Here is a 26,003-nt window from a genome sequence, read left to right on the forward strand (position 1 = left end):
TGCGGGCTAGTGGGTGCCAAAGTATTTCTGAATCATCCAAGCAAACTGAAAGAAATACCATGGACTTTTTAGAGCAACATGGGGTTCAAAAAAAGAAAGCGACATTAGGCTCTCCCTCCAACCACCCGTGTTAAGGAATAGGCTCTTTCTCACCTGGCCATTTTTTTACCCGTATGGAACACTGTGGGCACCTGATTTAAGACATCAAAGACTCTGCAATGGCAGTCTATAGGTCTGTCTACACACCCTGCCAGAAAGCCATGCTAATAATGTTATTATCAACACAAACGATTCTCTCCCCCTCGGGCTGCTTTAATAGGTGGATATCAAGTTCCAAACTGACCTGTGGCCCTGGCTCAGGATTCTGGCCAGCTCCTGTCAATCTCAGCGGGAGTGAGCCAACTTCCATGCACGTCCCTGGTACCTGCCTTCTTTCCCAGTCACTTGCGTGCTTATCACAGGCAACCTCTGGGCTGACAGCAGATGAGAGCTGTGCCTTTGAGGCATGCAAGGCCCGGTTCTTGCTGTCCTCTTTTATTGGTCTTATCTCCGGTACTTCACTGCTTCCCAGCTTCTCCGGGAGTGCGGTCTCCAGGCTTTGAAGAACAGTGCCAGTGAGAAATGCGATTTGGGCTTAGCAGACTGGAAGCAGGGACTGAGCACTCCCACATTGCTCTGCCTGAACCGGTTCATGTTCTCAGTTGACACTTCGTGGTGTGTTACTGGTCTTTTGGCTACTTTAAGGGTTCTTTTTTCTACCACCCTTTTCCACCCTTCCAGGCCCCACGATGCTGGGTAGGAAAGAAAAAAGGCTGGAGGGGGGAGGGGCGCTGATATTATTAGACTATTTCCTGCTAGTTAGAAGTCTCTGGAAGCAAATTTGACCTTCATTGTCAGGATACTCAATTTCTTCTTTTCATCTCTTTGCACATGACTACTTGACAAACCACAACAGCGGCAGCCAGCAGCCAGCAGCAGCCCCCTCTTGGGGCTCTAGCATTTATATACCCTCTCAAGAGTCCCCAGAATTCCAAACATCATACACGGATAGAAACTATCTGCAGCTGGCAGAACCACACCCCTGCTAGAGCACCAGGCAAATCCTAGTCAGCTGCTGTGGACAGTCTGAAGCAGCCCCACATCCCACATTCCGCGACTAAAACAAAAACGTATGCTTATGACACTTCTATGTTCACTTTTCTTTAAACCCAAATTCTCACGACAATGGTGCCATTCCTTTGCTCAGTCAGTCCAGAGGAGATAAGATGACAGACACAATGAAAATGCTATTTAACAGGTCAAGTTTAATAAGTATACCTGTGTGGGAGGGCGTTTGTATAAGCGTTGGCGGTGTAGTACATGTGTGTACAGGCACACGCACATATGTGAACATGCATGTGGAAGCCAGAGGCTAATGTCTGGTCTCATTCCTCAAGGTCTGCTCCCTTTATTTTTTGAGACAAGACCTCTCCTTTGGACCCAAAACTTGCCCCCCAGGTTCGGCTGGCTAGCCAGCCAGCTCCAGGGACTTCCTTGCCCTCTCTCCTTCCCTAGTACTGGGAGTAAAAGCCACAGCCAGGTTTTACATGGGTGCTAGGTATCAAACTCGGGGCCTCCTGCTTGTTCAGCAAGTATTTATGGACTGAGCTATCCCTCTGGCCCCTTTACAAACATATTTAAACCCTCATCCAATACACCGAGCCACAGGGTCACTGTGTAACCCAGCAGGAATGCTCCCAGCAGGAGTAATTCCTTCTAGAGGAATTTTTCCTACCACTAAGGCAGCAGCTTCCCAGTAAGGGAAAACTTTAACCCAGTAGGAAAACATACAAGCTAGCATTAAAATATATTTATAGACTTGTGTCAGAGGCACTTGGGTAAAATCTAATTGCCAGGCTTCAAATGACCTGCATAGCAATGGGAAATGTCCCCGTGCCCCATAAAGGAGCTGACCAGAGTTTTGCTTGGGGCTGACAGAATATCCTGCATATACTGTCTGAGCTATTGTTGGGGTGGAGTTCCAAAAACAATTGTTTTTTACTTAAGAAACTAGTGTCTTTGTTTCCCAGTAAATTTAATTATCTAAGTATTCTAGAAGAGTGCCAGGGGGTGTCCTGGGCAGCCCTTAGGGTAAAAACAAAGATTGCTTTGGAAATTAGATTTATATGCCTTCCCTTTGTGAGGGGGTTCTTCCTTGTGTTGTTGTTTTTGTTTTTAATATTTGGCAAAAAAAAAAAAAATTCTTACTTTTAGGTCAATACGATGACCTGAATTCATTCAGCAGATCCTAGAGGGTCCAGATTTGGATGAGAGAACCCCAGTGCGAGGACTCAGGGGACCCCAGTGCAAGGACTCAGGGGACCCCAGTGTGAAGACTCAGGAGACCCCAGTGCGAGGACTCAGGGGCCCCCAGTGCAAGGACTCAGGGGACCCCATTGCTCACTCTCTCTGTTCTGGAGAGTATAGAGTGCTGAGGTTTCGTCTCCCCTAGTGTTACCTTTAAGAGCTCTAACAATCCTTTCATTCCATATAGAAGTTCCAGAAAAGAAAGCAGAAGGGGAGCATGGTGAGGGAGAGGGGAGCAAGGGAAGGCAGGCAAGGAAAGACAGAAATGGGGGGCTAAGAAAGTTCCTTCATTCAGAATGCTGACAATCTCTGAAAATTTCAGGCATGAAAACTGTCTGCACAAAGCATCCCGCACTCCACAGAGGGAAGAGAGGAGGTTGAGTCTGGTGCAGGTGTGAGTGGCCCTGACCCAGGAACAGACTCGGGTTACACCAGCATCCATGCCCCAGCATGGAAGCTTTTTATACTTACCACAGGAACGCATTTGCAGACAATTTTTAGATACAGCCAGTGGGTTATAAAAAAACAAGGAATTGGCTGCCATGGGTCTCAGATGTTCTTGATGGGTGTCTTAGCTGTGGAGTTGATGGGAACTAGAGGTTGGTTGGTGGAAGTTAATAAATTGCAAGGGTTTTATTGGATAGTAATAAAAAGGTCAGACACAGGCCTATGCAATAAATAGGGATTAAGAGAATTTTTTCTTAAATTCAAGATAATTTGACTCTGAATCTTTGGATCTGCAACATTCCAACTCCTCCAAGTCATCAAGTTCTAATCAGTCAATCAGCATTGTTGTAGAGTCTTTGATGTAGGTGTGGCCAGCGTGTTCTTGGTGCTGAGGGAGAGACATTTCTGTTTATGGCCTCATATGCTGAGAAGGAAGTGATTACCTTCTGCTTTATCTAGAACAGGGCTCACACCTACCTGTAGGATTTCTGCCCCGAGCCCCACATGTGAGACAGTATCCTGTTGGCTAAACTGAGCCAAGTGTAAAATCTATTTCTCCACCAAACCTTTTAAATCAAATATCACTAACAAATTAACAAAAGTTATTTTTAATTAATTTTGTTTTGTTTTGTTTTGTTTTGTTTTGTTTTGTTCCAAGCCATGAGAATAACTTCCTCTAGAAAATAAAAATAATAAAAATCCACTCTAAACTAGCTCAGGTGAGAAGTGCTACTTCCACATGGAGGCCTGTTCACAAACAAAGAGCAGCTTTAGTGAGAGCCTCTGAAGGTGTCTGACAGGATTTAGTTCAGACCTGGAATTCTGCACCTACGAGTCTCTCTCCCTTCTTCCAGTCCTCACGCCCAGTCCTCAACCCAGTCCTCAACCCAGTCCTCAACCCAGTCCTCACGCACAGTCCTCACGCACAGTCCTCATGCACGGTCCTCACAGAGTCCTCAAGCCCAGTCCTCATGCCCAGTCCTCACGCCCAGTCCTCATGCCCAGTCCTCACACACAGTCCTCACAGAGTCCTTACGCCCAGTCCTCATGCCCAGTCCTCACGCACAGTCCTCATGCCCAGTCCTCATGCCCAGTCCTCACACATAGTCCTCACGCCCAGTCCTCACACCCAGTCCTCATGCCCAGTCCTCATGCCCAATCCTCATGCCCAGTCCTCACGCACAGTCCTCACGCCCAGTCCTCACGCCCAGTCCTCACACCCAGTCCTCATGCCCAGTCCTCACGCACAGTCCTCACGCAGAGTCCTCACGCAGAGTCCTCACACCCAGTCCTCACGCACAGTCCTCACGCAGAGGCCTCACGTAGAGTCCTCACACAGAGTCCTCACACCCAGTCCTCACACCCAGTCCTCACACCCAGTCCTCACACAGAGTCCTCACGCTCAGTCCTCACACACAGTCCTCACACACAGTCCTCACACACAGTCCTCACGCCCAGTCCTCACGCCCAGTCCTCACGCCCAGTCCTCACACACAGTCCTCACACACAGTCCTCACGCACAGTCTTCATGCCCAGTCCTCACACACAGTCCTCACACACAGTCCTCACACACAGTCCTCACGCACAGTCCTCATGCCCAGTCCTCATGCACAGTCCTCATGCCCAGTCCTCATGCCCAGTCCTCACACACAGTCCTTACACACAGTCCTCACACAGATGTAGAGAACCCCTGCTGCCTGCTCCTTCCTGTGGGGAGTACGAGACAAATCTCTCTCTGTGTTGTCTCCATCAGCCAGTGTTTCCTTGCCAGCCTGCCCCTCAACCTCACTTCAGAACACCTAGGAATTGCCCTTTCACCTCTGCCTGAGTCCTCATCCAGACGGCTGTCCCCACCCACACCACACTGACCTTCTGCTGGTGACAGCTTTGGTGGCAGTCGGGCAAATGAAGACTTTGCTGCATGTTTCCTCAGCCTCTGCGCTTCCTCACAACATCTTGCCTAGGGTTTATAGCAGTGGTTCCCAACCCTTTCATGGGGGTCGCCCGAGGCCATCAGAAAACACACGTATTTACGTTACAATTCATAACAGTAGCAAACTTACAGTTGTGGTGCAGCGAAGGAAATACTTGTCTGGCTGGAGGGGCACCACAGCATGAGAGCTGCATTAAGGGGGCGTGGCATCAGGAAGGCTAAAAACCACTGATCACAACAATATGGATGTCTCCTGGCTCCGACTTTGCACCTTCTGCCTGTCACCTGTCCCAAAGCCACCAGCGCATCATCAACGCTTTGTACAGTGGCTCCGGCTCTCGCAGCCAGTTTTCTCTTAATTTCTTAGGACTGTTCTGATAAAACTCCATGCACGGGGAGGCCCCTTAACAACAAGATCAAGGCGCCAGCAGTACCCACCCTTGATGAGGACCCCTTTGCCTATGACCCTGTATGATGCAAGAGGTCATAGGTCCTTCTCAGTGCTCCTCCCCACCAGGAACTTGCTCTACCTGAGACTCCACTACCACAGCCTTCACTGAGGGCCATGCTCTGTAGTGGGTATCTGTCCTATGATGTGGGCCCCATACATGGAATGGCAGCTTGTCCTGTTGAGAGGCCCCCATGAGACTATATGAGAAATTATCCTGATGGAGGCGTGTGTGGGAGCTTGCTGTCACATGCTGTTACTCCTTGGCAAGTTCTGTCACGGATGAGAAGGCTCAAGTGAAGCAGTGACCCTTTACAGCGTGACAGAGGACACTACAGTCTAGCTCAGTGGGTGATTTACAGGGATGGGGGTTATTTTGGCCTGATAGCAAGGGCTTTAGTGCCCATGACCCCCTGTGGAGTGATTACGGGTCCCTTGTGCTCACCTGTCAGAGGCAGAGACCAGCGTGGGTGCCTTGTTTAACAGTTTTCCTCAAGAAATATGAGCATCCACTTGAGGCTTGTGGCTTTGCAAGTTTCTCCTATCCAGGGACGCCCCACTTCATCTGTACCTGGTCAGTAGCTTCTTGGGGTCCACCCTGACATCCACAGGGGAGCCACACAAGAGTTCTCATCCAATTTCCACAACACAGCACTGAGTCAGGGGCAGCAGCGCAGCCCCGTCTCATCCTCCTGCTGTGGGGAACTTGATGGTGACCTTCAGAGTGTCTCCTCACGGCTAGGCACAGAGGTTTCAAACATAGCAAGTATCAGACACCCCCAAAATCGCCACTGTGCCTCCTCTGGGTCTATCCCTGACAGATAGCTCCAGGGCATGAGGGTTGGGCTTCCCATGTGACTCAAACCTTCTCAAGGATGTGACTAGCATTGGTCTCCCTGATGCATTAATGACACAGAAAACACATGGGTTCCAACGAGACAGGATCCACCTTAGAGAAGCTGACCTGGCTGGTGCATGAATGGCTCCTTTGGAAACCATGCACTGGTTTCAAGTCTTCTTAGCTAAGTTTTGTAGAGAACTGACTCCACCCTCTAACTATGTCCTCTCTGAACTTTAAATCAACACAATGCCACCCTCACCAACCCAACAAGACGGCACACATTCCCTCGCTAAGTAAACATTATATTTTACACAGTCTTGCAATGCATAAAAATCTAACCACACCGATGAGGGAGAGTAGAAATTACATGAAAGCCTAGTTCTCCTCAGCAGCTGTACAGGCTGAGATTCCACTACCAAAGGCTATCCCCAGGACAGCAGGTAAGGCAGGATCAGGGTTTACAGGTGACAAAAGGGGTTAGCCATGTTTGCCAGCCCCCTCTCTGCAGAGCTGTTAAACATCTTCTTAAAGGTGTGAATTAGTAGCCACAGTTCTGAGCTCCTGGGCTGAGAGTAAATAATATAATAAGCTCTACTTGGGGGAAAACCTGTAAACAGGAAACAGATGAAAGCCCCAGTGCATGGCGTGAACACGGTACATGCCGTGCTGTATAAGTGTCTATAGTCTCTACATAGGGATAAAGAATAAAAAAGCCATGTCCACATTTGTATAAATATCATGGACCATTCGGTGCCTTTTAGTGTGTTTATCTATCCTGTTATTTTCAGAAATCTTCTTGAGAAGCCTAGATAAAGTTGTTTAAATATTTGCAGACTCTGATCTTGTGGCTGCCAAACCTTAGCATATGTCTATAAAAGCTAAGCAGTATCATGGATGTGGGTTTGGAATGACTTTGAAATCATGACTCGCTGCAGACACTGAGGCCCCAGAACAACCTTCCTGGCAAAAGATGAAGTACTCAGAGTGGCCAGTGGACATGCTTCGTGCCTGAGATCCAGGACCGCATGCGCAGTCTGACTTCATCATGAGCATCAAAGCCCAGAAGCAAGGCTACCCACCCACACACCCCTCAGATTTCGCAGGAGAGGCACAAGAGTGTCTCATTTACTAACAGTCTATTATAAAGGTATGAATTCCCTTCGGAAAGTCCTCAAACACTGACAATCAACTCAATCCATGCACATGCATATTTGTAACAGCTCAGTTGTCAAAAGATGGGGAAATACCTAAGTGTTCATCAGCAACGAATCCGTGGACAGACTGTTGCATATCCTCACAGTGGAAAGGGGCTTTGACATACACTACCAGTGGCTGAACCTTCTGAATTTACGCCAGATGAAGCCAGGCACAGGAGAGCAGCTCCTACACTTAAATGAGCTACCAAGAGAAGAGAAGCCCAAAGCAGAAGATCAGCAGCTGTGAAGGGACCAGGGGTCTAGGAACACTACTTAACTGAGGATGATCATAAAATACTGTGGAGCTCTCAATGGATAGTGGTGATGGTCACACAACACGTGAGTGCCCTAAGAGCTGGCAACTTGCTCATGGTAAACTTAATTTTAGATGTGAGCAGGAGGGAGGGAAGGCAAAGGAAAACAATATACCAATTATGGAGAGGTAAATTAGTCCCGCCACTATGGGAACCAGTGTGGAATTGCCCGAGAAAACTAAAAATGAGTGTGCCATCTGACCCTGCTGTGCCACTCCTGGATATTTACCCAAAGGAGTCCAGGATGACACATCAGACACGTGTGCACCTGTGTTCACTGCAGCACTGTACACAGTAACTGAGTGATGTGACCACCCTAGGTGCCTATAAGCAGCAGAAAAAGTGCTCCATATACAGGATGGAACATTTTAAGTAAAAAGAATGAAGCTGGGTCATTTATAGGAAAATAGACACAACTGGGTATAATGACCACATTAACCAAAGTATGTCAGGTTCAGAGGGACACACTTTATGTATTTTCTCATTTGTGGGTCGTGTGTGTGTGTGTGTGTGTGTGTGTGTGTGTATGAGTGTGCATGTGTGTGTGTGTGTGTATAAAGATGATGTGGAAGCAAAGGCAAACTGTCTAGGGGAACAAATATGCTCCAAATACATTACTTGTATATACGCAAATGACCTTATATAGCCCAGCATAATAAAACAAAAATCTAACAGTAACAATAATAATACTTAATAAAGCTACTAATTGTATGTTATATGACTTTCACTACAAGTCAGTAGCAACATTAACTAGGGGCCTTGCTTTTTAAATAAGAGAGACAGGGAAGGTGTGTGGTTGGTAAGGTGGAGCCTATGATGTCATAGCACCACATGGAGATATCTAACCAGAACAAGGAAAGGAAACCGAGAATAATTCCATCCCAGTCATTCTGCAGCACGGAGCGTGGCAGTGACAGTGGAGTGCTTGGTGAAGCTAGGGGCCTCTGACACAATGCCGAATACCTCCCACAGCTGCACGGGCTGCCTGGCTCTAGACTCTATCAGCATTGGCCTCAGGGGAACCTGGAGAACTAGGATAAAAGATGGCTAAAACAAGAGGAGAGAGTTAGGCTGACTGTGTCCTAAACAAGATGCATTTAGATTAAAGCACCATAGCCCAACTCTGTCTCCTCTTACTGAGATCTGAAAATGATGGTGCTTGAAACCAGCCTAGCCAAAGCGGGTCAGGGTGACAGTCCCCACTCTGAGTGACCCGAGCCAGCATGCCTCCAACCCCCGGCTGACACTGTCCCCGAAAGGTCTCATGAATGGAGACAGGGACAAACATACTGTGAGGACACCAGAGAAGGCTCAGCTGTCCCCACTCAGAGTACAGCGTGGTCACCAAAACAGGCTTCTTTTATGATGGTGAAAATTTTTAAACAAAACCAGACAGCAAAACACAACCCCCTGAGAGTGACAGTGATGCTTGTACACCACAGAAACATGTGTAATTTACTCACCCCAAAACTTTAAATTCACTACTGGAGCAACGGAACACCACCAAATGTTCTCTATATGTCCAAGTGGTGTTTGGTTTTGTTACATAAACTATGATAAAAAGAGGATCTAGCATGTGTTCCCAGTCTTATGAGAATATCTCTCCAATTAGAGCACATTCCTGGTTTAGAACATACACATCTTGTGACAGCAACCCCATTGTTTATTTGAAATCTCTGAAATTAAACGGGCTGGGCCCTTAGGTCTAATAAGGAATAGTGTGAACACAACACCGCCAGATAGATATACAAACACACATGGCCTAGCTGGCAACTCACCACAGAGGATCGGTTAGTCACAGGTGAGTTCTGGAGTCCCAATCTGGGCTCTGGTCTTTGAATCACTTCCACCCACCTGCCACCTGCACATCCATGTGTGGACACCTGCAGGTTAAAGGGTCTCCACCTGCCACCTGCATATCCGTGTATGGACACCTGCAGGTTAAAGGTCTCAAGATGCCAGCTTTCTTTTCTGGAGACCAATGTCCCACATTCTGTTGCGGTCAGACACTGGTAAGTGGACCAGCAAGAGGACCTGTTTGTTCTGCTGGCTGATGTACCTTGCCCTCTGCTCCAGAGGAATCCATGGGTCCTCACTTACCTTGGAGCATGTTTGTGCAGACAAGAGGGGACACGATCGATACATCTGAGAGCATAAACCCCAGAGTCTCCACTCTCACTTGTCTCACCCCTCCCAAGCCAGAGAGATGCTTCCTCATTGATACTGGCTTTTTATTGAGCCTATGGAACCATAGTAGGGTCTAACACAGCCATCTTTTCATACCTGTCATTTGGAGGTGCAGTGGGACTACATACCCTGGCATTACTGCAAGTCAGATGAGGTGTGTCAGTCCTGGGCTCAGAACAGAAAAGCCAGGGTACCTCAACATCTGGGCTTCCACACAGTTGCAGGGGTCTATGGGCACTCCATGGACCACCCTACATGCTCTGAATAGAGCATCTGCTTGCCAGGGGACTTATCGCTCCACAGACGTGCAGGCTGACAATCTTCTTTTCCAGCACATTCCACAGCTCACAATGCAAACCTGCTCTTGTCAGCAGACAGAGGCGTTCCCCAAAGGCTTGGGCCTCTTGAACCCTGTCTCTCTCACCTCTGCACAATCATTTTGCATGGGCTGCTGGAAAACAACAAAAACAAAAACCGCTAGCAGACTCTGGCCACTCTAGGAACACAGGACGGCCATTCAAGCATCACATGGGCTTCGGGGCAGGCAGAACACCAGACAGCAACTTCAGCTTCAGATAGTTTTGAGGCAGACCAGCTGGCACCCAGAGCAGTCCGTAAGCCTCTGGAACAAGACGAGCTGAACCCCAAACCTATGATCACCACAAGATCCTGTTTCTACCACAGGAGAACAGCTGTCTCCACTCCCCTCCCTCCTGTCTCTGTCCATTACTTTCACAGCCTCTAACACCCCCACCCACAACAGACACACACACGCACACGCACACGCACACGCACACACACACACACACACGGCAAGTGACCAGGCTGGGTTGGAGGGGCACATACTCCTCACTTCCAAAAACTGTCACCAAGCATGTGTGGCCTTTTTGTGACTAGATCCCCACCAGCACGACTCCCCTGTGGATGACAGTGCTCTACCACATTTTCCCACAACTCCTGAGTCACTTCTGGTCTCTCGTTAGTGCTCCCTGTCTCCCCATTCCTCTGGGACAACCATACCCCCATAGCAGCTAAATCCTCTATCCTTGAAGGCACCAATTCCAGGTCATTCGCCTTTCAGGGTGTCCATAAGAACTGAAAACCACAAACCCACAGGACAGTGAGGCTGGCTCGGTGGAACATTCTTTAGTTCTTCTGTCTACCTGACCCTGGCACAGTGATGGGCCACCTGCTCCCCTCAAGTGCTGTGGGATCATTCAGACTTTTATGAAATCAGATCTGATGAGAGAGCACTTCCTGTGCACACATGAAAGGGGAGGCGCCCATCTCGGCCTCTGGGAAAATAGGGAACCAAAGTCTTCTCTCTCAAGCAACTCTCTATTGATCAAAGACCTCACTCCAAGCCGCTGACATCAGTAGCAAAAGCTGGCTGGAAAGGAAGGGCTGTGTGTGAGGAGCCAGGACAAGAAACCACCAGAACTTTTAAGGGGACATTTAAAATGTTAACATCGATTTTTATATGGTTGTCTTAAAGTATTTGAACATGTCTCATGGTTGAAGTGTTTTAATTGTTTTTAAAACTAATTTTAAAATAACAACGCTGAACCAATTAACATAGCTGGGCAACTGAACAAGACCTGTGCATCTCCCTAGAATACGGGCTGCATCAAAGCACCTGCTTTGTTGAGAGAGACGTGTGTTGTGACGGCTTTGGGAGCACAAACATGTAAGTTCACAGAGTAAAAACTAAGATCCTAGAAGTTCTGAGGGTTCCTGGCAAATATCTTCTGAAAAAAGCCCTCAGCCTTGTGACATGAGGACCCAGACCTGAAAGAAGTCAGACAGCATGTCTGTTGTTTAGGGCCAAGAGGCTTGCCGGTCCTCACAGGTCTGACTGTGTGACACAGGAGTGTCAGCAGCCAACCGTGAGGGAGATTCGTTGTCATCTGTGTCTACATCAGTGAAGGTTCTACAGGTGAAGACAGTGAAAGCATCCAAGGTGTGTAGCCAAGAATCCCTAATATCTGTCTGCAGGCTGTCACTGGCGGTCATCGTTTAAGTGGGTAATAACCAGGTGTTGTTTTTTGTGTGGCAGAAAGGCATCGGAATGTCTTGAGACCTGGATGCCTTATGTCACCTGCACTTGGTCTTGCTCAGACCCACATACAACTTTACTGAGAAGGTGAGTGTAGAAGGACTTTGAGCTGTACTGATGGGGTTCAGTTGGGAGTTGAGGGCACCCTACAACAATCCAATGCTCTTGGCCCTTCAGAGCGAGGCTGCATTTGAGACCTGTTGTAAGCTGAGAACGTGAAAAAGCCTGGCATATCTAACCTCTCAGCTTCACCCAGCCTGCCTTAAGCTCGCTCAGAACACCTGCACTCGTCCACGGAGGAGACGCCACCTAACCCACAGTCCATCTTACAGGTAGCATGGCCAGTATTGCCTCTGATTTGTTGGATCCTAGCTGAAAAGATGTCTGAATATTGTCACCATTGTGAGGATGAAAATCCAAAGTGAAGCACTTGTAAGCCAGGCACGCCATTCTAGAGGACGCACCAGTCCTGGCGCCCTGGAAACACAGCAACTGTGCCTCACACAACAGTGTGAGCAGCTGACGGCAACTGTGGCCCTCAGCATGCCCAGACTCCCCCTTCCCCCCACACAGAGCTCCTAGCTTTCCAATGGAGCCTTAATGAGGCGCGGTGAAAAAAGGCATTCTTCTTCACAAAGACCCGACATCTTTGTCTTAATTATGCATCCGGCTGTGAGAGGTCTTACCAAATCATCTCTCAAGGCCCATAGCAGGAAACTTTCTCTTAAAAATTTCCATAGCTCCAAGCTGCACTGTGGCAGAGTCGGAAGAAAAGCGATCGCCTGGCTGATCTCCAGACATGTGGGGAAATAGTGGTTATCAAACAGAAGCCATCTCCAACAACAGAAGATGAGTAACCTCTGCCAGTAACAGCAGCGGGCGGGAGCCACCGGTTCTGGCCACGCATACAGCTCAGCGGCCCAAACATGCAACCACACCCCTCACAAGAGAGACAGCAAGAAACACACCTCTGCTTCCAAAGAAAACGCCGGAGCTCCAGTTTCTAAAATGACTCTCTGCATAGAGCTGACAAAAGTCTTTGTGGGAGAACACTGGAAAATGTCCTCAGGATTTGCTCACATGCTTGATAAGGAAAATTACAAGGTTGCCATGGCTGCTATCATGCAGAGATGCTAAAAGTGCCTGAGGGGGTGATGGGAGCAGCAGCCACTGACCTGTCTGTGCAAGTTCACGGGGCATAATAAGCTACTCTGGAGAAGGGGAGAATGTGCCACGTCCAGTGTCACGTGGGTACAGGTGGAAGCACATGACACTTTGGGCATGACACAGACGGGGTCCAATATAATTCAGAAAGTGCCCACTATCCACTTACCAACACTGTGTAGCACTCCCTCTGGCCCAGGTGGACCAGGAACAAGAGTCCAGCGGACGGGACAAACTGAGCCACATTGTCAAAACAAGGTGTAAAAAAGTGTCACCACACAACCGTATGCTATGACCCACAGCTACCATATCCAGAAAGAAGCACCCAGCACACTCAGGACCATGAAGCAGGAGCTCTCAGAAGCTTCCAGAAGCAAGTGACATTAAGTGACAGGCATTAACTAGAGAACAGTGGATGTGCCCACTTATAAAACTGTTCAGAGGATGAGGGCAAGCCACAAAGCCTAGGAGGAGACAGAGTAAAGGAGAGAGGGCTCAGAGAATTGGCAGGTCACTGGGCTCTGTGCCCTCTGAGGGATATGGAATTTGCTGGAACAGCAACAGAAAACCTCTGGGGGTTAAGCATAAAGAAGGGTGTGAGCAAGCATGGAGTTTCTCCTCAGACACCCCCTCTGCCTCCTAATGTGGAATCTGAAGACCGGGCAGGACTGCTCACACTGATGGTTGCAAGCACCGTAATTGCCACTTTCTCTTTCTCCTCACAAGCCTTCCAAGAAAACACTAAAGTTGGTGTTCTCCACCCCAGAGTGAACAGGACTGCATGTGGTGCTGGAGTGGGATGGGACGGGTTGGCTCCGGTCACTCTTTCGGAGGCTCGTGGTGGGCCTGCTGAATGCGAGCTAACTAGTCCTTGAGGGCCTTGAGGCGGCCTCAGCCAGGGGCAGAGGAAGACTGCGTGTCCTGAGGCATTGCCTGAGATCTCTGCTGAGCTTGTTCCTATGTCCAGACCCTACACCTGGCATGTTTAAACAGGATCTCACGGTGTAGATCCGTGGTCCTCAACCTTCCTAACACTGTGACCCCTTTAATACAGTTCCTCATGTTGTGGTGACCCACCAGCCGTAACTGTGACTTTGCTACTGCTATGAACTGCAATGTGATTATCTGTGTTTTCCGACGGTCTTGGAGGACCCATGTGACAGGGTCATCCAATGTGGTGCTACAAAACTACCAGCTTCTTGTCACCACCCTGAACACTTCACAAGGCAGCGCACTTCATACGGGAGTTTGCACAGAGCCAGCAGGGAAACACAAACGTCAGAAAAGCTTCATTAGAAAGTTCACACCGGAATGTCTACAAAAAGGAAAAATCCAGAGCCATCACAGAAGAGGAGAAGAGCTTCAAGGCTTTCGCCAGTCTTCGCATGGCTCATGCCAACACCCAGCTCTTTGGCATCCGAGCAGGAAGGGCTAAGGAAGCTGCAGAGCAAGATGTTGAGAAGAAAAAGTAATGCGCTGTTGGAATGCTGCAATAAATTTTCCATAAAGGAAAAAAAAAGAAAGAAAGTTCACACCAAGGGAGGCTGGAGAAGATGCCAAAGGTATAGAGCACTTGATCAAAAGTGCAGACCACTGGGGAACAACAGTTGTTTATTTAACCAATGATAATTTTAAAAATTTCAAAGCAAAGGATGGATAAAAAGAAAAAAATTCCTAGCTCTTCAAGGTTCAAATTTTTCAAGTAAGCATAAATGTGTGTGTTTGTATGTGTATGCATGTGTGTATATCTCTGTGTGCCTGTGTGTATGTGTGTGTGTGTATGTGTGTGTGTGTATGTGTGTGTGTGTATGTGTGTGTGTATGTGTGTGTGTGTATGTGTGTGTGTGTATGTGTGTGTGTATGTGTGTGTGTGTATGTGTGTGTGTATGTGTGTGTATGTGTGTGTGTGTATGTGTGTGTATGTGTGTGTGTGTGTATGTGTGTGTGTATGTGTGTGTGTGTGTGTGTGTGTGTGTGTGTGTGTGTGTGTGTGTGTGTATGTGTGTGTGTGTGTGTGTGTGTGTGTGTGTGTGTGTGTGTGTGTGTGTATGTGTGTGTGTGTGTGTGTATGTGTGTGTGTGTGTGTGTATGTGTGTGTATGTGTGTGTGTGTATGTGTGTGTGTGTGTGTGTGTGTATGTGTGTGTGTGTGTATGTGTGTGTGTGTATGTGTGTGTGTGTGTGTATTTGTGTGTGTGTGTGTGTGTGTGTTCATATTGCATCTGTACTTGTGTATCTGTGTCTATATTGTGTCTGTTATGACTCTGCATGCATTTCTATGTATGTCTGTGTATATATGTCCGTGTGTGTTTCAATATTGTGTCTCTGTGTGAGTATCTATGTGTCTGTCTATGTCTGTATATATGTGTACGTGTGTCTGTGTGTCTCTGTGTATGTGAGTCCGTGTTATATCGTATATAGATTTGTTATATATTATGTAGCAGCACAGCACAGACAAAACACAGAAAACACCATTTGTCAGCAGTTCAGGGGAGCCCCTGCGGGCAAGCGGGAGAACCCTGTTGATTTGTGAATGTGCTTATTTCCTTGGTTAGGGCTCTTCCCTTACCGTGGTGATGTTCACAATTACCACGTGCTGTGTGTAGCTGGATGGGTTGTGCTTGCGTGTGACTGACAGCCGGGTGGGCTCATTTGCACCAGCAACATCACAAACAGGCAGCACAGTGCAGTGTGATGTCCCGATAGCCACATACAAGGGGACAAGGCATTTTTTTCAAGATTCACATCCTCTTCTGATACTGCTGTCTCCACAGTGCTCAGAGAGCTGAACGCATCCTGAGCTCAGCTTTTCACACTAGCCATCAGTTCTCCCTTCCTTGTAACCTTTGCTCTGAACAATTCTCATCCTAATAGGAAACCTAAAATTAATCCTAATATTAATACAAAATATTAAATAATCATAATATTAAAATATAAACCAAAAAGAAAATCACCTCCCACCAGGCCTGCACATGCAGCCGTGGCTTGAGGCTGGCTGCATGTCTCGCGTTAGCTAGAAGTCACTCACAGGCATATTTTCCCAAGCCCTTCACTCAGCAATGGAATGAACCACGGCATTCCCAGACATCAGTGAAAAGATTTGGGTTGAAAACATTGTCCCTGGAGAGTGGAAGAGGAGAAGGAAGGAGGCTGCGCTGTGGGTTAGGTGGAGGAGAAGCACATGGCCAGCATGGATGGAGGTTTCCGCCAGGATGAGGAACATTACCAAGCAGTCAGTCCCCTGGGTGCAGAAGGACGGATGCAGGTGCTGGCTTGATGGACAGCGCCCTCTACAGGGAGGAGACTGTTGGAGGCTGGGGACAAAGGACGATGAGACTGAGCTCCTCAGAGCCTCCACTTCATGGGTCTGGACCTTTGCACTCTGTTCCTCTGGATTCTGCCTTCAGGAAGACTTCCAGGACTGACTGTACCCAGGCTCTGCACCAGGCTCAGCGCCTCCTCTCAGGAGCCCTCCCAGCGGCAAGGGGCTGAGCCCTGGGAACTCGCTATACTCTGACTTGCTCTCTGCGTACACTGCACTTTCCATACTTTGCTCACACGCAGAGCTGAGATGCTATCTGATCAGCCGAGACCGCAGCAGACATCGCCGGGGTTACCATAAGAGGAACAGACTCCTCACTCCAGTGCAGCTGGAATCCCTGTCATCATGTCTATGTCCCACAGCTCCAGGAGGCCCTGTCAAGGCAAATCACTGCTGTAGGAAACCCCCATTTTCCCTTGAAGGGACCAGACCCCAGGGACCCCAAACCCCACAAAGACCCCAGTTTCTTGACTAGATCAACTCCATGACAGGCTTCAGGTTTTCACACTGCCTAACTAGGGCAAGTTTCTAACAATTCCTGGAAAAAACACAAGTTATGGACAACGCATGGACAGCTAATCAGCTTATAGAACAAATTGACTAGACACCATGTTTTTATTACTTCATGGCCTTGGTAAAGGACACAGCTGGCCTCATCCAATCAAATTAAAGGCCAACTCCTGAGTAAGAGCCACAACTTCAGGCTCTACCTGAATAACCAAACAGCCGGTCCTGAATGTCCTCGTACACTCTGGCTCAATTCTGTCATCACAGATCCCTCCAACAGTCTATAAATTGAGCCTGCGTGCTCTTTTCAGGGTCGTCCTCTAGAGGGAGGCTATCCTAGCATGCTAGAATAAAAACTCTTTGTTTCTGCATACTGCCTTGGGGTCTTTCTTCAGTAGATCACCTGAACCCTAACCCTTCACCCACTGTCCCTTGTCCTCCCTGCCTGAGTGAGGACATACCTGTGGCTCCTTGCAGACTATCAGCTGCTGCCTCCTAGGGGGACACCTCTTTCTCGGGACGAGGTGGTGGCAGCATCAAACATCCAGAGCCGACTTAAATACATGAGGGAAATCCACTTCGCCATGTATCCTGAGAGAGGGGAAGAGGCACATTCCCTCACACACCACCGAGAACCTATAGGCTATACTCAGTCCCCAACTGCATACACACAGGAAGAATAAATCTCAGTAACATGAGGCAAAACAAAACAAAAAAGAAAGAAAAAGAAAAGAAACTACTGTCCCTTTGGCTTAGTCATTTGTATCAACGTGGTCAGTAAAGGACCTTCATGCATAAGTGAGTTGTCTGACACTAGAGTGAAGGAGTGAGACCCAGAGGTGCATAATCCTGACACTTAGATACTCAACCTGCTTTATAATCCATGCTTAATTGTTTACTTACTAAACACATTTTTGGGTTCCGCAGATCTTACACCTGCATACACAGGACCCTGCCCAGGTCCCAAATGGTCCACCAGGCAGGACACACGCACCCACACTCTGCCCGCTAAGTCATCTTTCTCAGATGCATTCTCATCCTGCTGGTTTCCCATCCATGGTGTGCGGCTGGTTTAGACTCCTTCAGAAGGTATACTGCTCCACTGTGGCTTTGTTTCTGCCTTGGTCTGTCATCTTTCCTCCTAACCTTCTCTGTCCCCCATGTAGGTGAGCGCTGAGTACTGATAAGACTGGCTAATAGCTCACATTTGCCATCCAGCAGTAGATAATGGGGTACCCTGAGAGTGGAGATCTTAATCTGCTGCGTGCACCATGCTTCTGAGAGTCCAGCTCAGCCTCTGTAGAGAATTGTCTCCTCAATGACCCACACCGTGTGTGCTGCTCCACACTGTGCATGCTGCTTCACACTGTGTGTGCTGCTCCACACTGTTCATGCTGCTCCACATTGTCCTTGCTGCTCCACACTGCATGCTGCTCCACACTGTGTGGGCTGCTCCACACCATGTGGGCTGTTCCACACCATGTGTGCTGCTTCACATCGTGCTTGCTGTTCCACACCATGGGTGCTGCTCCCAGGCAGGTCCCTCAAGGCCTCAGCTGGGCAGTGAGATATTTACACATTTAAAGAAAGTATAAAGCTTATATCACGTCTTGGATTTATTCATAGCACAGTGATTCTGCCCACCTCAGGTTAGGTCCCAGTTTTATATCTGTGGTGCAGAAGGAATTGACACTCAGAGTGTCCCAGCTGGTATGACAAACTATATGCTCAACATCCTCATAGATCACAATTACATGCACACTGCTAACTCTTGGTAAGAAGAGAGACGCCTATAATAATATTAATCATTATCTCTATGAACATGGAGGAATTGTTTAATAACTCAATTTTATATTAAACATAGTATAATAAAACACAGAAGTATACAAATGTTTAAGAAACCAATGTGGTAGAATAGAGAAATGTGGTAATTTTGGTTCTTTGGGAGGAAGAATTAAAGGGAAATTTTGGACCCTCCTGTAAGAGACCATAATTACAGCCTTTTAAGTAACAACCCAAAGAGCTAATGTTTCAACTGTGACACAGAGGGAAAGAATGTTTTTTTTTTTTTTTTTTTTTTTCTCTACATTTGCCCTTTAACTAAGAAGCAAAAGTTCTCGCTAAGCATTTGGAGAAACGAGAGGCAGCCACAAGAAATTACAGCTGTGGAATCAGCGCATGGGGTTACAGGCCGCTCTGTGCTGGGCAGCTCGGGGAAGTCTGCTGTTATTAGACACGGATTGCCGCAAAGATACAAAGTGCAGATCATATGTTGAAAAGGCCCCTTTGCCCTTCCCTGTGCTTGTCACAGACTGGCCAAGGTTGCATGAGCTCACCCCGCTGGCAGCTGCTTATTCGCCTTTCTGCCACAGGGTTGTGTCACTCTGCCCATAATGACTTCCACAGAAATGAAAAGAAGGTATTTGGGTACACACATACACGCAGTTGTCAACTGCTTTAATGGCTTTTGCCTCTAAATATACCCCTTATTCTTAAGTATTCTGATTGATTGTGTAATCACACTTTATAGCCTCTTTAAGGACACTAGGTCCTGTCACAGGCCCGTGCGAGGAGTAGCCACGGGGCATGGGCACAGAAACAGAAACCATCTTGGTAGTGACAGGCCTTGTGTCCACTAGGGACAATTAAACTGTAACGGATTTAAGGGTCTTTCTTAAATACAGACAAAAGCATAAAGGTTTCACTAGGCGTCAGCAACACCCCAGTTCTGACCAGACCAGGCTGTACTGCCTGGCTCAAGAGAAGGAAACAAGCTGCACGTGTGCCAGGCTCTGTGCGAAACGAGGAGTCAAGATAGGAGGTTGACACAGCTGAGCACAGGTTCCCCACCACCACATTCCCTCAATGTCCCTCAGGCACAAAAGTGACCACAGTGGAGAGCAACACTCTGACTGAAGTGGCCCTGTGCATATGGGGCGACGCCACAGACTGGAGAGGGGCCTCCGCCCACATCGCTCTGTCTTCCTATTCAGATTTGCATCTCCGTAGAGGAGAGGCTCTTAATAGATGCTGCCACTGTGGTAATCTTTACAGCAAGAGACTGTGGCTATGCCCACAGGCCCCAAACAGCTTGGGGAGTTGCCTGGAGTTTATGGACCTGTGTTCCCCAAATGGGGGTTCACAGGACTGTCTAACCTACGCATGACTCGATCTTCCATCTTGAAACTGATGCGTGGTTAGGGTACACCCAGCCGGGGGCAGCAGCCCTGGTGTATGTCTCTTCTTGAGATCTGGTCCTCCTCGTGACATAATCACGTGACTGGCTGCAGCGTCACACGCAGAGCCCAGCCAGGCACAAAAGCCAGCCCCCAAAATTTCTAAGCCCCCACTAGTCCCTGAGGGAACCCGGTAGACTCACACAGAGGGAAAGGTGACAGACAGTACTTTGAGGTGTCCACATGGCCCTGCACCAAACCAGCAGCTAGGCGGCAGCTCCACCTCCCTCAACAGAGCCAGTTGCTCCTCTGGCCAAGCACACAGCACCTGACCACAACAGAAACAACCCACGAGCCAGGCAGGCAGCAACCCTGATCTTGTAATGAGGGAGCCTGCTGCATATCTGGCCAGCCCACAGCACATATGTGCCTGTGCCACCAGATGGCAGTTCCAACCTCTAGTCTCAGCAGCCCGCCAGGTAGCCAACAGCAACAGCACTCAGCCTAAGACACCGGGGAAGATGTGAACAGCATCAACACCCACCTCAAGCAAAGAACAATAGGTTTCAAATAACATAGTAATGTAACTCAAGCAGCTAAAAGAAAAGGACAAACGAAACCTACAATTTAGTAGATAATAAAGATAAGAGTTAAATACAATCAAGACTAAAGGGTAATACAAAAGATCAATAAGGCAAAAATTTGTTGTTTGAAATCTCAAAATCACCAAACCACTAGATAAAGAAAGACACAATAACGTATATGTATATACTAAAACAGGCAAATTATCATTGATAACACAGAAATATAGAAGATAATTAAAGATTATTATAGTAAAAACTGGACGGTCAGAAGGTGTGAATAGATGCCTGTGCTCTTCCAGTCTATGAATTTTGGATCTTGAAGACATAAAATGTTTAATGTCAATATTGATCAATGGAACTGATTCGATCTTTCCAATAACGGATGTTGGGGAAACTAGTTATGCACATGAGAATCGTGTAAAAATCAGCACACAAATTGCTCAGCGAATGCAGTGCTGCAGCTGCCAGAAGAAACCAGGCTCTGGATGGTACAGCAGTGGGCAGGGGCTCCTGTGGGCTCCTTCCTCCCTCCTGGCTTCAAAAGTGGAAGCAGAGAAACACACTTGCTGAGGGGACCTACACCCGACTTAACGATACAATTGACCATTAGAACCTGTGGGTTCAGCCAACCTAGCTGGAGGTACTTCAATCCTGTCAGCATTCTGCATACACAGATTTCCCTTATGGTTCTCCCCCGAATCATACAGCCCAGCAGACATGCCTCATCACATTGCACCAGGCAGTATAAACAATCTAGAGATGAACTGGACGGCATGGCTCTACGTAAATATCAGGCTGTTTGTACGAGGTGTCGCAGCCCGCCCTTGGTTGTTTTGGTAGCCTGGGGCCTGGCACTGTTGCTATGGATATGAAGGCCTAAGTCTGCGTCAAATCAGACTCATCTAAAACTCCCAAGAGAAGCCTCTGCCCTCTTGATAAAGGGTAGACAGGGTCGTTTTCAGAGAAGGTTATTATTCCAGGCCCCAGGTGCCCATACTGTGTGACCCCACAGGCCTTGCTGACTGGTTCTTTTTAGGAGAGGTGAGGCTGTTCCTAGTTATCACAGGCCAGCTGTATGTCTAGGCTACTGTTCTAGAACAATAACATAGGTGAAGGTTTTTAGATAAGGAATTCGATAAATTGAGAAGTTTAGCCTCCTGTGCACATTTTCTTAAAATAGGTCTCCTCTCTCTCTCTCTCTCTCTCTCTCTCTCTCTCTCTCTCTCTCTCTCCCTCTCCCTCTCTCTCTCTCTCTCTCTCTCTCTCTCACACACACACACACACACACACACACACAATACACAGTAGTACACCAGGAATCATCAATACATTATTCAAAGTAATAAAGCCGTACCTGCATAAAGCAGAGTACTTCCCCCCAGAACATGCTCTATGTTTCTCATGGGCCTCCATGGAGATAAGGAGGCAAAGGGAGGCGCCTTCCACCTGGGCCTGCAGCCCTCACTGCATCCAAGTCAGTTAGCTTACTAAACTATTTACCTGTGGTGAGTTAGTTGTGGCTCGTGTTCATCTTGAGTCACTTTGTTATTTTTAGGGTAGAAGTTTTTCTGAGTTGGATGATGGCAGTTTGGCAGGGCTGCTGGCTCGGCCGGTTTGTTTTCCACTCATGTTCTTATTAAGAAACATATTGGAAAAAAAAAAAAAAGAAACATATTGGCCTTGGAATATTAAACTTTGACTTTATTCTTCTGCTGGTTTGGTCCTCTGAGACCGAGGCAGTGCAAAGTGTACTTGACTTTTTGGATTTTTGGATCCTCCTTCTTTGTCATCTCAGACCAACCTCGGAGCATCAGGCAGCCCCCGGCCGGGTCATCTTCACAGGCCTCCGGGTGGCCAGGCATAGTCCTCTCGGACCCAAAGTCCCATACTACCCCCAACACTGGGCCCGTGGCACCGAGCCTTCTCCAGCCTGAGGTCCTGTTTGTTTTTCCAAGTCTAAGCCTTTTTCTTCACTCAGCTGGTTGTCATTAGGCCTCTGCAGTAGCAGGAAGATTAAGTACAGCCAAGTCTTTATTCGGACACATATTCAAACAGAATTCAATCTGCCGTGTTGAAGATGAGTTGAGAAGGTGAAAGAGGAGACGTGGCTCGCCCAGGCTCTGGATACCATGACTCACGTGGCCGGAATAAAGCTGTAGACCCTTTATAAAAACCCAGGGGCGAGGGCTAGGGCTGAGTCACAGAGTGATTGCCTAGTATAGAAACCCCTGGGTTAGCTCCTCAGCGATACATAAATCAGGTGTAGTGGCATAGCGCTGTGATTCCAGCACTCAGAGCGCAGACGTTAGTGTACAGGTGAAGCCGCTAACCTGCCTGTAGGGACCTGACAACTTCTTAGTCATTACTTGATTCCATGGCACCGCCAGGTATGTGCCAGATAAAAGGACCTCACCGGCCTCCCTAGTATGCTCTCTGTCTCTGTCTCTGTCTCTCTCTGTCTCTGTCTCTCTCTGTCTGTGTCTGTCTGTGTGTCTGTGTGTCTGTCTGTGTGTCTGTCTGTTTGTCTGTCTGTCTGTCTGTCTGTCTCTCTCTCTCTCTCTCTCTCTCTCTCTCTGTCATGGGCATTCTCCTTTTCTCTCTCTCTCTCTCCCTGCCCTCTTTCTTCTCCCCCTTTCCCACAATAAACCTCCTTTATATCAGATTATGTTGCGTGTCCTTAATCATTATTTATAACAGTGGAGGCTTGAGAATCACAAGTTCAAGGTCACCCTCAACTCCATAGCAAGTTCAAGGCCAACCTTGGCTACATGAGAACCTTTTTAAAAATGAGGAGCTAGGGGTGATTTACTTTTCATGAAAGGAAGTCCCCTCCTCTGTGCTGTCTAGATGATAAAACCAGCCTCAAGACCACACAGCACTAACTCATATCTGGGGGAGAGAGAGAGAGAGAGAGAGAGAGAGAGAGAGAGAGAGAGAGAGAGAGAGAGAGAGAGAGAGAGAGGAGTTTATTAGAATAGCTTTCAGACCGTGGTCTGGCTAGTCCAACAATGGCTGTCTACCAAGAGAAGGTTGGAGAATACAGTAGTTATTCAGCTCATGAGACGGGAAGTCTCACGGTGGTGCGCATGTGCATGCAAGCACCATGGAAGCAGGAGCTCATGGCAGAGAACAGCAGTGCATGACAAACCAGGAAGCAGAGAGGAAGTGGCCAGGAAGATTATATTCCTAAGGACCTACCCAGCTAGGTATTAGTTATCAAAGTTTCTAGAACATCTCAAAATAGTGCCCGGGAGTCAAGTATTCAAAACATGAACCTGTGAGGGACACTTGAGATTCAAGCCACAATTCTACACCTGGTCCCCATAACTTACAGTCTTCTCAGTGCAGAATACATTGAGTCCCATTCTAAGACCCAACAGTGGGCCTAATAACAGCTCCAACATTACCCACAGTCTAAACACAGGCTCTCTACTGAGGGTCAAGGCACCTGTAAAAACCGAAAGAGAAATTACATACTCCCAATATAAAATGTCACAGAGTAAATATCTTCATTCCAAATGGGAAAAATGAAAGGACGTCAAGGAAAGGTTTAACTAAAGTCAAGACCAAAACCCAACAGGTCAAACTTTACAACCCACAGTTGCCTGTCTGCCATCTAGGGATGTGTTGAATCAGTTTGAGTTCCAACATATCCGGGGCAGCCCTGCCACCATGCCTTTGCTAAGCGAACCTCGCACAGTCTTTTCTTCTGGGCTCTGTAGCGTTCCTTGAAAGATATTCCATGTTTCTGGTGTCCACAAAATTCTAGGGCCTCCACTACAGTTTAGGTTTCACCCACACAACGACACACAACACCTTTTCGGGGACTCTCCTCAGGAAATCCAAGCCTGCTATTCACCGCTGTCCTCACAGACCTTCCTTTAAGAGAGTGGTGGATGCTTGCATGGTCCTGGAGCTCTTGCGTTTTGCTGACCTTTGAACCCCACACCATGTGGATGACCCCACGCTCTGCTAGCTCCAGCAGTGTTGGGTCTGCTTTTATGGTAATGGTGGCAGCGCAGTGCCTTGGTGTTGGACGTGTTGACTGTTTCCTTGTTCCCGTGTGAGTGCGGCACTGTGGAGGTGTAGTCTTTCACACGGAAAGTCTTTAGATGAGTTTGCAGTTTCACACAATGGAGAGTCTCACCAACCCCTAAAATGCCTTCGAGGTTCCTTTCTTACTGTTTTGGTGCAATTTTCTTCTCTCTTTTTAAAAATTAAATGTTTTCTTTTTAAGACTACAATTTTATTTTTGTTTGGGGAGATGCCTATCAAGAGGACAATTTTCAGGCATCAGTTCTCTCACCATGTTTCGTACTGCAGGCTCAGGGTGCGAGGCCCCTCTTTGGTGACGCCAGGCTTTTCAACAACTCTTTGTTCACGGCTTTGGTTCCTCTCTTTGGCCAAACTGCTTACTCTGCTTCTCACTGTCAACTTGTCTTAAAGCAGACGGTAACAACCGTGTCATAGCCCGAATGCTAAACACTGCTGTGAAACTTCCTGTGTCAAGTTGATTACTTCCCTGCTTTCGAATTCAGCGTCACAGAAATTGTCTGTCTATGAGTAAAATGTAGAAAAGCTGTCTGCCAGAGTATGACATGAGCGGTCTCCGGCACAGTTGCCAGCACACTCATTTCTGTCTGAAGCTTCATAGGCGCAGTTCTTCATTGTCCACCTCTGTGTCCACACCCTGGCTTTCTGAGCCCTGGGGGAACGGACATGAAGCTGTCCCTGTGACACTTCAGGACGTCACATCCCCGCATGTCTCCTCTTATCAAGGCACAAGAACCAGACAGGTGACAGAAGTCTTTCCGCTGTTGACACTATTAGTTACTCATGCGTTGCTGTGACCATAGTACCTGGCAGAGCCGAGTTGAGGGAATAATTCTTTATGTTGGATCATAGGTTGACAGGGTTTAGTCCATCCCTGTTTGGTGTGATGCTTTTGAGTGGAACATCATGGGAGCAACAGCATGTGGCAGGGGCTAGCTGTCATGGCAACCAGGCAACAGAGAGCAGTAGGCAGGAACCAGGGATTTTTAGTTACACTCAGGAAACCTCCCTGTTGGGAGTTATTTTTATAGAACTCTGTTTGTTTCTCTTAACCTGGCTATCACACAAATAATTGAGACTCTTTTATATTTGTTTATAAAGCTTTACAACACAATTTTGAGCGGTTTAGGTCTGTTCTTAACCATCTCTGTTTTCCTGACTCCATCTTTGCCCAAAATCCCCGAGCTGCCTGCTTTGTAGTTCTTTCTTTGCTCCAGCTGAATCTTTGTAGTCTCTCCTGCACTCTGTCTGTGGCTGAATCCCTGCCTTCTCTTCCTCTACCTGGCAGGAAGTCCAGCCCTAGTCTCTCCCCCTGCTCAGCGGTTGGCTATAAGCTGCTTTATTGGCATACAAGGAGACAATTGGGGAGCAGAGTTTATATACTATTGAGAAAGGAGGTTCTCAGAACAAAGCTTGCAGCCAGATGTGGG

This window comes from Acomys russatus, chromosome 21, assembly GCF_903995435.1.
Source record: "Acomys russatus chromosome 21, mAcoRus1.1, whole genome shotgun sequence".
Classification (NCBI taxonomy): Eukaryota; Metazoa; Chordata; class Mammalia; order Rodentia; family Muridae; genus Acomys; species Acomys russatus.